The 12,155-nt window shown below is 32.6% G+C and overlaps 1 protein-coding gene across 2 annotated transcripts in view; it reads right to left on the bottom strand.

Annotated features, from left to right (window-relative positions):
- Nucleotides 1–12,155, bottom strand: part of tenm4 (teneurin transmembrane protein 4) — a gene marked incomplete at both ends in the record, with an annotated part of 186,001 nt that overhangs the window by 170,604 nt on the left and 3,242 nt on the right. The window lies entirely within an intron of this gene.

The raw sequence follows: 12,155 nt of genomic DNA, 5'->3' as shown, positions 1-12,155 counted from the left end.
TAGCACTTTGGTTGTGTTTACCCACAATGCCCTGCGTTGTAGTTCACCCAAGACCGGAGTTTGCTTCTTTGGTTGCGGATCAGAGTTAAAAACGAACCGGACTTTCCGAGCAAACGGACCCGGATTCGGATCGAGATGGAGCCGGAGTGAACGCGACGTGCCGCGTTGTAACCTAAAAACATCGCCGTGAAGAGGAGAACGCCTCTGTGAAAACACGGCTTCCCTCCCTCATCTCGCTCTCCCGCTCCTGCTTTTCATTTCAGACACTTTGTCAAGTGTTTAAGAATTGATTTGCCTCGCGTGCCTCGCAGCCCCCCCCCCCCCCCCCCCGCCGCGTACACGACAGTTCAACAGGCGACTTTTAAAATAAAACACACCGTGTCAAGAAGCGGGTGTTTTCTGAGCACTTATATGATTTACAGTGTGCTTAAAAACTCAAGTGTATTTTGACAAATAGAGTTTCACATGCGATGGAAAAGTGCTTATAACTTATATAACCAATGAGATGAAACATTTTTGGCAGTGGCACAAACGAGTGCAGGAGTGAATTGTAACACAGGCAGAAAGGAACACAGTGTGATTTGGAACCAAAAAAAAAAAAAAAAAAACGAAATGAGCCAATTTCAATTCATAATTCCCACCGAGGCGATGAATAGCAACGACGCTGCCTCGGTTACGAGTCCTAGCAACAGCAACGACACAGACATCAGGATTAATCCTTCACTTCTCTGTGGAGTGTCACTTTTCACCAATTCCTTAATTTAAATTTTTAAAATGAACAGAAATCACGATGTACTAAAACAAAAGCATCTTTTCTCCATGAATGCAGTTAAAAAGGATTCTCACGATGAAACATAAACTCTTTGATGTGCACAGTTTGAGCAAAGAAAACCCCAAAAAGAGCTGCTTTTGGCACATTTAATGTGAGTGAAACAGCTGAAACGGTGCTTTCAGTGCCGTCTGTTTGCACTTTATCGCCCCGTGTGTTCAGAAGTGGCACGAAATACAAGACACTGAGGTGTCATTTGGCGTTTTAAACGGGAAACTATCGTCTTAATTTCAGAGAAAAGATGATACACGATCACATTTTGTGCTGCTGTCATTACATTATATCTGAAACCAGACGACACAGTGTCAGTATCGACCAAGCTTTCTCAGCTGTCCGTCAAGACGCCTCACCTCGTTTTTATATATACACACACACGTATATATATATATGCTGTATATTATGGCATGCCATTTAGGTAATTAATTTAAGTATATATTAATTACCTGATTATTATTATCATTATTATTAATAAATATATTAAATGAAATATATATATAGAGAGATAGTCTGAATATATATAATGAAAGTCTGAAAACAGAGAAAGTCTGAATATATTTATAGAGAAAATCTGAATTTGTATAATGAAAGTCTGAATATATGTAATGAAAGTCTGAAAACATAGAGAAAGTCTGAATATATTTACAGAGAAAGTCTGAAGATATATAAAGTCTGAAGATACTTAAAGAAAGTCTGGATATATAAAGTCTGAATATGCATAAAGTGTGAAGACAAAGAAAGTCTAAATATATAGAAAGAAAGTCTGAATCTATAGAAAGAATGTCTGAATATATATAGAGAAAGTCTGAATATATATAATCAAAGTCTGAATATATATAGAGACAGTCTGAATATACATAGAGAAAGTCTGAATATATATATAAAGAAAGTCTGAATATATATAATCTAAGTCTGAATATATATAATCTAAGTCTGAATATATATAAAGAAAGTCTGAATATATAGCGAAAGTCTGAATATATATATAAAGGAAGTCTGAATATATATATAAAGGATGTCTGAATATATAGCAAAAGTCTGAATATATATAGAGACAGTCTGAATATGCATGGAGCAAAGCTGAATATATTTAATGAAAGTCTGAATATATATAAAAAAAGTCTCAATATATATAATCAAAGTCTGAATGTATAAAAAGAAAGTCTGAATATATATAGAGACAGTCTGAATATATATATAAAGGAAGTCTGAATATATATAGATAAAGTCTGAATATATTTAATGAAAGTCTAAATATATATAGAAAAATCCTGAAGATATACAGAGAAAGTCTGAAGATATATAAAGCTTGCATATATATATAAAGTTGTAGAATTCTAAGAATATAAAAGCACACTCTTTGATCCTGTCTTTGTCAGATTCATCTAAAAACATGAGTGTATTATTATCATCACGGTGTGAAGAGGTTCGACTGTGTTTACTGACTGAATTCTCTCCTCCTGAATGGACTGGTCCACAGTGACATTTTCAAAAAACCACTGCCTCAGGTTTGCTGTCGTCTGTTCCTGAGCTCAGTGTTTGTTTTCTCTGGATTTCAGACGGACTCTGAATAAAAACGCAGAAAATGTTCAACATGAGCTAGCAGAGCTCAGCTCCTCTAATAAGTCGGCTTAAATTCTCCCCGATAGCCTAAAGTGTCTCAGAATTTGATTATTCGCCACAGTGCAAGTATCGAGAGAATGCAGCTCTGCTGTGTGTGTGTGTGTGTGTGTGTGTATGTGTGTGTGTGTGTGTGTGTGTGTGTGTGTGTGTGTTACCTGCTGCGGAGGCCAGCAATTTATACAGCTGAGATAAGACTAATGTTTCCAATGTGACAGTAGTACTTTAGAGGAACCTCTAAAGGTAGAAGAGAGAAAATATAGCTTATGTCCTGAGCTTTTTTCTTCAACAAGAACAGGCAGAGGAATTTAACTGCAGCGAGGAGAGAAAATAATCCAGAAAGAACCTGAGCCTCTGTGTGTCCTTGTGTATATATATGTATATATATATATATATATATGTATATATATATATATATATATGTATATATATATATATATATATGTATTATGGCATGCCATTCAATTCATTATTTAATTCATTTAAGAATATATTGAATGAAAGTCTGAACATATAAAGAGAAAGTCTTAAAAAATATAAAGTCTGAATTTATATAGAGAAAGTCTGAATATGTAGAGAAGTTCTATATATATAAAGAAAGTCTGAATATATACAAAGAAAGTCTGAATATAATGAAAGTCTGAATATATATAGAGGAAGTCTGAATATATAAAGTCTGTACATATAATGAAAGTCTGAAGATATAAAGAGAAATTCTGAATACATATAAAGAAAGTCTGGAGATGTATAAAGAACATCTGAATACACAAAGAAAGTCTGAATATAAGGAAAGTCTGAATATATATATATATATATATTCAGACTTTCTCTATATATAGAGAAAGTCTGAACATATATATAAAGAAATTCTGAATACATATAAAGAAAGTCTGGAGATATATAAAGAATGTCTGAATACATATAAAGAAAGTCTGAATATATATAGAGAAAGTCTGAATATATATAGAGAAAGTCTGAATACATATGAAGAAAGTCTGAATATATATAGAGAAAGTCTGAATACATATGAAGAAAGTCTGAATATATATAGAGAAAGTCTGTATAAAGAAAGTCTGAAGATATATAAAGAAAGTCTGAATATATACAGAGAAATCTGAATATATATAGAGAAAGTCTGAATATATATAGAGAAAGTCTGTATAAAGAAAGTCTGAAGATATATAAAAGAAAGTCTGAATATATACAGAGAAAGTCTGAATATATATATATAAAGAAAGTCTGAATATATATAAAGAAAGTCTGAATATATACAGAGAAAGTCTGAATATATATATAAAGAAAGTCTGAATATATATATAAGAAAAGTCTGAATATATATAAAGTGTGTTATATGTAAAAGCTAGCCTTGTATTTAAACGTGCTGCGTGCCAAAAAAATGAAGACATTAAAAGTATTATAATATATTCATAATAGGAGAATTACTGCTATTCAAGTTAAAGACAAATACTTCATCAGGGAATCATCACATCATCCTGACAAAACATTTGACACTTTAGCTTAATTACTTCAAGGTAAACACAAGAAATTGACAGCAGAATAATTAAAATAATTAAACTCCTCCAAATACCTCACTGTTGTACAATACATCACATATACTTTGAGTAACAGTATCATAATAATAATTATACTAATATAACTAGAGCTGAAATCACTAAATTCATTTGTGCAATCGATTAATTAATTTGCAGCTTTTTTTTTTTTATCATGATTAAAACAAGAGTTCTGGTCGTTTTAACTTCTTAAATATAATACATATAATATAATATGAGGTAAACAATGACTCGATGATGAAAATAATCGCTAGCTGCCGCTCTAAATATAACTCGTATATAACGTGTATCGTACTATCATGGGATATTCCCTCCAAGGCCCGTCCTCCTGGTTTCCAACAACTAACAATAAAAAGAAGAAAATGTTGGTTTACTCCGGCCAATATCTGCATAATAAGGTCAGTATATGTGCTCAAGCAGATCCAGAATATTAAATTAGTGTAGTGCTGAGCAGAGGAAAGCGTTCCCTGAACCATAAATATAACATGAGCACAGATAATTGACTGTATGTTAAAAATGGATAACGGCAAAGAGAGAGGACACAAGTTGTGAGGCCAAGTCCGGACGATTCTACGACTCCATGTGGAGCTGCAGCCCAGGCCCTGAGCCTTTGGTTTGTAAGATGTATATATAGAGAGAGAAAGTCTGAATATATTTAATGAAATTATGAATATAGAGAAAGTCTGAATATATATATATATAAAGAGAGAAAGTCGGAATATATATCATGAAAGGCTGAATATATATAAAGTCTGAATATATATAGTCTGAATATATATCATGAAAATCTGAATATATAGAGAGAAAGTCTTAATATATACAGTATAATGAAAGTATAAATATATATGAATAAAGTCTGAATATGAATGAAGAAAGTCTGAATATACATAATTAAAGTCCGAATATATATAGAGATAAAGTCTGAATATATATTGAAAGTCTGAATATATAAAATGAAAATCTGAATATATATAGAGCAAGTCTGAATATAGATAATCAAAGTCTGAATATATGTAATCAAAGTCTGAATATGAAGAAAGCCTGAATATATATAATGATAGTATTAATATATATATAGAGAAAGTTTGAATATATGTAATGAAAGTCTGAATATATAACATAAAAGTCCATATACATATAAAGAAAGTCTGAATATATATTGAAAGTCTGAATATATAAAATGAAAATCTGAATATATATAGAGCAAGTCTGAATATATATTTATTGAAAGTGTGAATATATATATATAGAGAAAGTCTGAATCTATATTCAAAGTCTGAATATAGATAATCAAAGTCTGAATATGAAGAAAGCCTGAATATATATATAATGATAGTATGAATATATATACAGAGATAGTATGAATATATATACAGAGAAAGTTTGAATATATATTGAAAGTCTGAATATATATAAAGAAAGTCTGAAAATATATAATGAAAGTGTGAATATATATATAAATGAAGTCTGAATATATATAATGAAAGTCTGAATATACTGTATGTAGAAAGAGTCTAAATATATATAAAGTCTCTCTCTATATATATATATATATATGAGCATATATATATATGTATATACATATACATATATATATATATATATAAAAAGTGTTCCCTGAACCATAAATATAACATGAGCACAGATAATTGACTGTATGTTAAAAATGGATAACGGCAAAGAGAGAGGACACAAGTTGTGAGGCCAAGTCCGGATGATTCTACGACTCCATGTGGAGCCGTGAGCTGCAGCTCAGGCCCTGATGGGCTGTTGGTTCAGAGACACAGTCAGAGACACAGTCAGAGACACAGTCAGAGACACTGGCAGAGAGCGGGTATATGCAGCTCCACTGATAACAGCCCCAAAAACTGTCCACAAGGACGTCTAACACCCAGCAAATTAGCCTGCAAATGAGCCAGAGAATATCTGGGTGCTAATCCATGATCTGAGCCGAGGCTCTGCCAACAAAAAAAAAAAAAAAAAAAGTCAACAAATAAATAACTTCACAAGAAACAAGCACGACTGTGCACTGAAGTCTGAGGCCATTTCAGAACAAGACTACACAATATACACAATCACAGAATCACAGCACAACAACCATCACAGTGGTGTCAGGATGTTGTGTGTCCGTGGTGTATAATGGTGTGTGTACTCTTATTCTGTGCTGAATAAGAAAAGATAGGTGCATGTTCTTTACTTGAATAATAATAAAAAATATAATTGTGTGTGTGTGTGAATCATTACAGTTGATGTTACTGACAAATACTCAGTTTATAACAATATCACAGTCGTCACTTGACACACACATATGTGTATATATACATATACATATATATGTGTATGTGTGTATATATATATATATATATATACATAGATACACACACACATATATATATATACATATATTTGTGTATACATATTTTTGTGTGTGTATATATACAAATATATATATATATACATATATGTATATATACACGCACATATGTGTATATATACATATACATATATATGTGTGTGTATATATACATATACACACACATATATGTATACGTATATATACATACACACATATGTATACGTATATATACATATACACACATATATGTATATATACATGTGTGTATATATGTACATATACACACATATATATACATATATGTGTGTATACATATTTTTGTGTGTGTGTATATATACAAATATATATATACACATATGTCTATATACACATATATGTATATAAACATATACATACACACATATGTGTAATCATATATATATACACGTAAAAAAGCTAATGATATCTATATATACGTATATATGTATATATACATAAATATATATTTACATATATGTATATATGCTGCTTTTTTCGTTTAATAAACAGACGGCTCCAGTTCGACTGTAGGCGCGCTAACTGCGCTTAAAGGAGCTAATGCAGCTAACGGAGCTTACTGGTAAACGGTCGCCATGGCAACGTGTCACGCGTTAGCGCGCGTTAACCTTTTGCACAGCACTAATATATACATACATATATGTATACATGTACACGTACATATATATGTGTACATATACATATATAAAAAAAAATCAATTATGAAGCAATTACTCGATTATTAATCTATTATTTTGAGTGTTTTTTAAGGAATTAAAACAAGTTTCCTTGATTTCTCAGCTTCGTAAAGGTGAATTATTTTCTGTCAAAAAGAAATCATTAAAACTGAATATGTGTGTATATATATATATATATGTATATATTTTTCAATCCCCTATAGCTCCCTGGTGAGATTAAAAGCAGAGAACAAATTCACGATCACTAATTGGTGTGTGTGTGTGCACGACATGACTTATTCTAATTCATGTAAATAATGTCCGTCACCTCCTACAACAACACCCTAACCCTCCACCCAGGAAGTGTCTTTGCTTCATCTCCTCAGGACGATGTAACAGTACGTCGAGTCCTACGACTTCCGAAAAAGTCTCACTTTTAATTTCCCTGTCCTCGACAAAAAAAAAAAGATGTCGGAGCATAATCAATAATTAATATGCTGAGAGTCTTCGTGGTGGTGATGGTGATAATCACGGCGACCGCTCGCCCTCCGGCTGAGTCGTAGCTCCTGTGCGTCTCGGGCCGTAAACCTGATTCCCCCGTGTTACTTCCTGATGGACGCGGCGAGGCGACAGGTTGATATATAAACCCCCGTCTCCTGCTTCAAATCCGCCAGAGATTTGCTTCTCAAAGCCCTTCAGCCTTCTCTGGGCGCCGCGACAAGATCCTACAACAAACACCTGTCCCTCACGCCGCGTTGTGTGTGTGTGTGTGTGTGTGTTTGTGTGTGTGTGTGTGGGGGGGGGGGAGTTATTATTTATTAAGTTAAGAGAGCCTCAGCCTGCAGCTTTTACCCTCCACCTTTTAACAACTCAAAGTTTCTCTGCACAGTCTTAAAGTCGTCATCTGCGCGGAGGATAAATCATTATCGTCACGCAGTTTAAAAAGCTTGGTAATAATTCACCGACAACAGCAGACGATCACTGTGCAAACACTGGGATAATAACGCGTTTTCACTGTCTGATTGTTGAACACTATATAGAGAAAGTCTGAATATATATAGAGAAAGTTTGAATATATAGAGAGAAAGTCTGAATATATATAGAGAAAGTCTGAATATACAGTATATAAAAAAGTCTGAATATATATGAAGAAAGGCTGAATATATATATATACATATATATAAAGCAAGTCTGAATATATATATAGAGAACGTTTGAATACATATATATAGAGAAAGTCTGAATATACAGTATATAAAAAAGTCTGAATATACAGTATATAAAGAAAGTATGAATATATATAATGAAAGTCTGAATATATATGAAGAAAGGCTGAGTATATATGAAGACAGTCTGAATATATATATAATGAAAGTCTAAATATATATAGAGAAAGTCTAAATATACAGAATATAAAAAAAATCTGCATATACAGTATATAAAGATAGTAGAGAAAGTCTGAATATATATAGAGAAAATCTAAATATACAGTATATAAAAAAAATCTGCATATACAGTATATAAAGATAGTAAAGAAAGTCTGAATATATATAAAGAAAGTCTGAATATATATAAAGAAAGTCTGAATATATATAATGAAAGTCTAAATATATATGAAGAAAGGCTGAGTTTATATTAAGACAGTCTGAATATATATATATACAATGAACGTCTGAATATATGTATAATGAAAGTCTGAATATATATGAAGAAAGTCTGAATATATATTTAAAAAGTCTGAATATATATATATATATATATAAAGTAAGTCTGAATATATATCATGAAAGTCTGAATATATATATATAAAGAAAGTCTGAATATGAAGAAAGTCTGAATATATATAATGAAAGTCTGAAGATAATGAAGAAAGTATGAATATATATATAAAAGTCTGAATATATATAAATAAAGTTTGAAGATATATAAAGAAAGTTGAATATATAGGAGAAAAGTCTGAACTTATATATATAAAGAAAGTCTGAATATATATAGAAAAAGTCTGATTAGACTGTATATAAAGATATGAATATGTGTATATATATAAAGAATGTGTTCCCTGAACAATATATATATATAATGAAAGTCTGAATATGTATATATATATGTATATATATATACATATATATATACATATATATATATATATATGTATATATACATATATATATATAACATGAGCATAGATATAGCAAAATAGCAGAGTATTACTGTTCAAACACTGGGACAATATCGCGTTTTCGTTGCTTTACGTGTGATTTGACGTCTTATTGTTGAACAAGTGTTTGCAGTTTTCTTTCCCACGAGCTTTCAATACAAATTAACTTTGAAACCCGACTTTATTTATTCGGTTCATTTAGTATTTTTCATGAAGAGGGATAAATATTTAATGATCTCGTGTTTAAGGCCATGATGATACAGATTATACAAACAGAACCAGCAGCCAAAGCCACAGCTGCTTATGTTCCTGTAAGATGTCGACGCTATTTAGCTCAAATTCATGGATATTCAAATCGGATTAAAATGTCAAATTAGACCTTATTTACTTCATTTTAGTTTTAATGGTTGAACGTTACGCTTGATTCATTTCCTGAAGAAATGAATCAGAGAAGAAGCCCAGTTTTTTTAGAGACTCTTTTTAACAAATCGGGAGTCTGTGTATGTATATACTGTATATATAAACACACACACACACACATATGTATACATATACACATGTACACACAGTATATAAATGTACAGTACAGTAAGCTGAGGCAGCTGAGCTTCAAAAAATTGCAGTGAAATCACTCTTGCTTATTTGCATGCATTAAAAACCGGGGTCAAGTAAGTCACATGAGAAAAAGGGGGGGGGGGGGGGGGCTGCCCAGCAGCATGAATACATTAAAGCAGAGTAAATGGTTTGTTGATTCAAAGAGATTACAGCACACACACACACACACACACACACACACACACACACACACACACACACACACACACACACACACACACACACACACACACACACACACACACACACACACACACACACACACACAAGCAGGTCTGCTGGATGGATTTTAATTAACTTGCCATATATAAATTGTATGTTATCAGGCATTACTGAATTAAACACTGAATACAAGTGCTCTTTCTGCTTCGGTGAGTGGAATAAAAAGCTACTCAGAATCTTGATTGGGCCTCACAGATGCAGCGCGATGCCGAGCACATTCCCTGGCGCATGCGGCGACCCCCTGAGCAGCCGCCGTCCACCGAGATTCTCTTTAATTACGTACAACGCAGCCAAATCCACGTCTCCTGGCGATGATCAAGCAAAAAAGGGGGGGGGGGGTAATGGGGGGAGATGCCACGTTCTCTGACGTCTGAGTCATTCGGGCAAATGGATTCCATTTCCGAGCCGTGGTTTGTGTCAGTTATAATAAGAAGCCAATACATAATGTGACACACTCTGAAATGTAAAACTATTCACAAGGTTCTCTGTGAGGCTCCAGAGGCAATTAGACTTTTTACTGCTCCATCCTTGATGAGGTAACTGTACCTCTGATGTGTACTGTATGCATAATGATGAGGAAACAGGAGTTTAATCCCATAATTTCAATTTTTAATCACAGAATTTTATTTTTTATCTCATCATTTCAACTTTTTATCTAATATTGTTAACTTTTTATCTAAAAATTTAAATTTTTATCTAATAATTTAAATTTTTATCTCATATTTTCAACTTTTTATCTCATAATTTCGACTTTTTTATCTCAGAATTTCAATTTTTTATCTCAGAATTTTGACTTTTTTATCTCAGAATTTCAACTTTTTTATCTCAGAATTTTAATTTTTTATCTCAGAATTTCAACTTTTTATCTAATAATTTCAATTTTCAATCTCATAAATTACATTTTTAATCTCATAATTTCAACTTTTTATTTCATAATATCGACTTGTTTGTCTCATTATTGTGATATCAAATAATTATGATGTTTTAATCTCATAATTTTAACTTTTTATTTCATCATTTCAAATTTCATCTCATAATTTCGACTTTTTCTTATAATGTCAACTTTTTATCTCATAATTTTTTTTTTTTTTATCTCATAATTTCAATTTCTTTCCTCATAATATCAATTTTTTAAAATCTCATAATTATAACTTTTTGTCTCATAATTATAACTTTTTGTCTCATAATTATAACTTTTTATCTCATAATTTCAACTTTTTTATCTCATAATTATGATTTTTTAAATCTCATAATTGTGACTTTTTACAGCTGAACAGCATCCATCCATCCAGGGAGATTCTCTGAGTCATTCGGGCAAACGGATTCCATTTCCAAGCCGTGGTTTGTGTCAGTTATAATAAGAAGCCAATACATAATGTGACACACTCTGAAATGTAAAACTATTCACAAGGTTCTCTGTGAGGCTCCAGAGGCAATTAGACTTTTTCACTGCTCCATCCTTGATGAGGTAACTCTACCTCTGATGTGTACTGTATGCATAATAATGAGGAAACAGGAGTTCAATTTTACAACACGATACAATACCGTGTTGGTAAAAAAACAACAGAGACTTAGGTAAACAGATATAGAGTCAGCCAGGTGCAGCCTCCAAAATGCACTGACTTTACTCCAAAAAGCAAACAATAAGCAAGACAAATACGCGCCTGGGGACTGAGCTGAGGATCCAAACAGAATTCTTTAATATCATTACTCCACGCTATGCTAATCCACAACCTGAATAAGTGCACTGTATCTGCGGCAGAACGGCCGATTATCTCCTGGCCTTTTTCTGGCACTTGACATGCCTCATATTTACATATTATCTGACCCCGGGCCAGCAGCACAGGCTCATCAGGCCCCCTGGGGGCCACTTAGAAATACCACAGCCACAGAGAGATAAATTCACAAACATATGGCTCCACACGCACACACACACTTCCTGGCACTGGTGTCGTCACATGAAAGCTGCCAGGCGGTGGAGTATCACAGTGTACAGTGATCAACACACTCACTCCAACAAGCAAGAAGAAAAGGATGAGGGAATTATTGACAGTTTACAGGTAAGAGCCAAGACCCTGGCTGTGCTGTAACAACG

The sequence above is a fragment of the Microchirus variegatus genome (genome assembly GCF_963457635.1).
Source record: "Microchirus variegatus genome assembly, chromosome: 3".
Classification (NCBI taxonomy): Eukaryota; Metazoa; Chordata; class Actinopteri; order Pleuronectiformes; family Soleidae; genus Microchirus; species Microchirus variegatus.
Note: the sequence above shows the minus strand (reverse complement) of the source record. Positions and strands in the feature narration are given on the sequence as shown.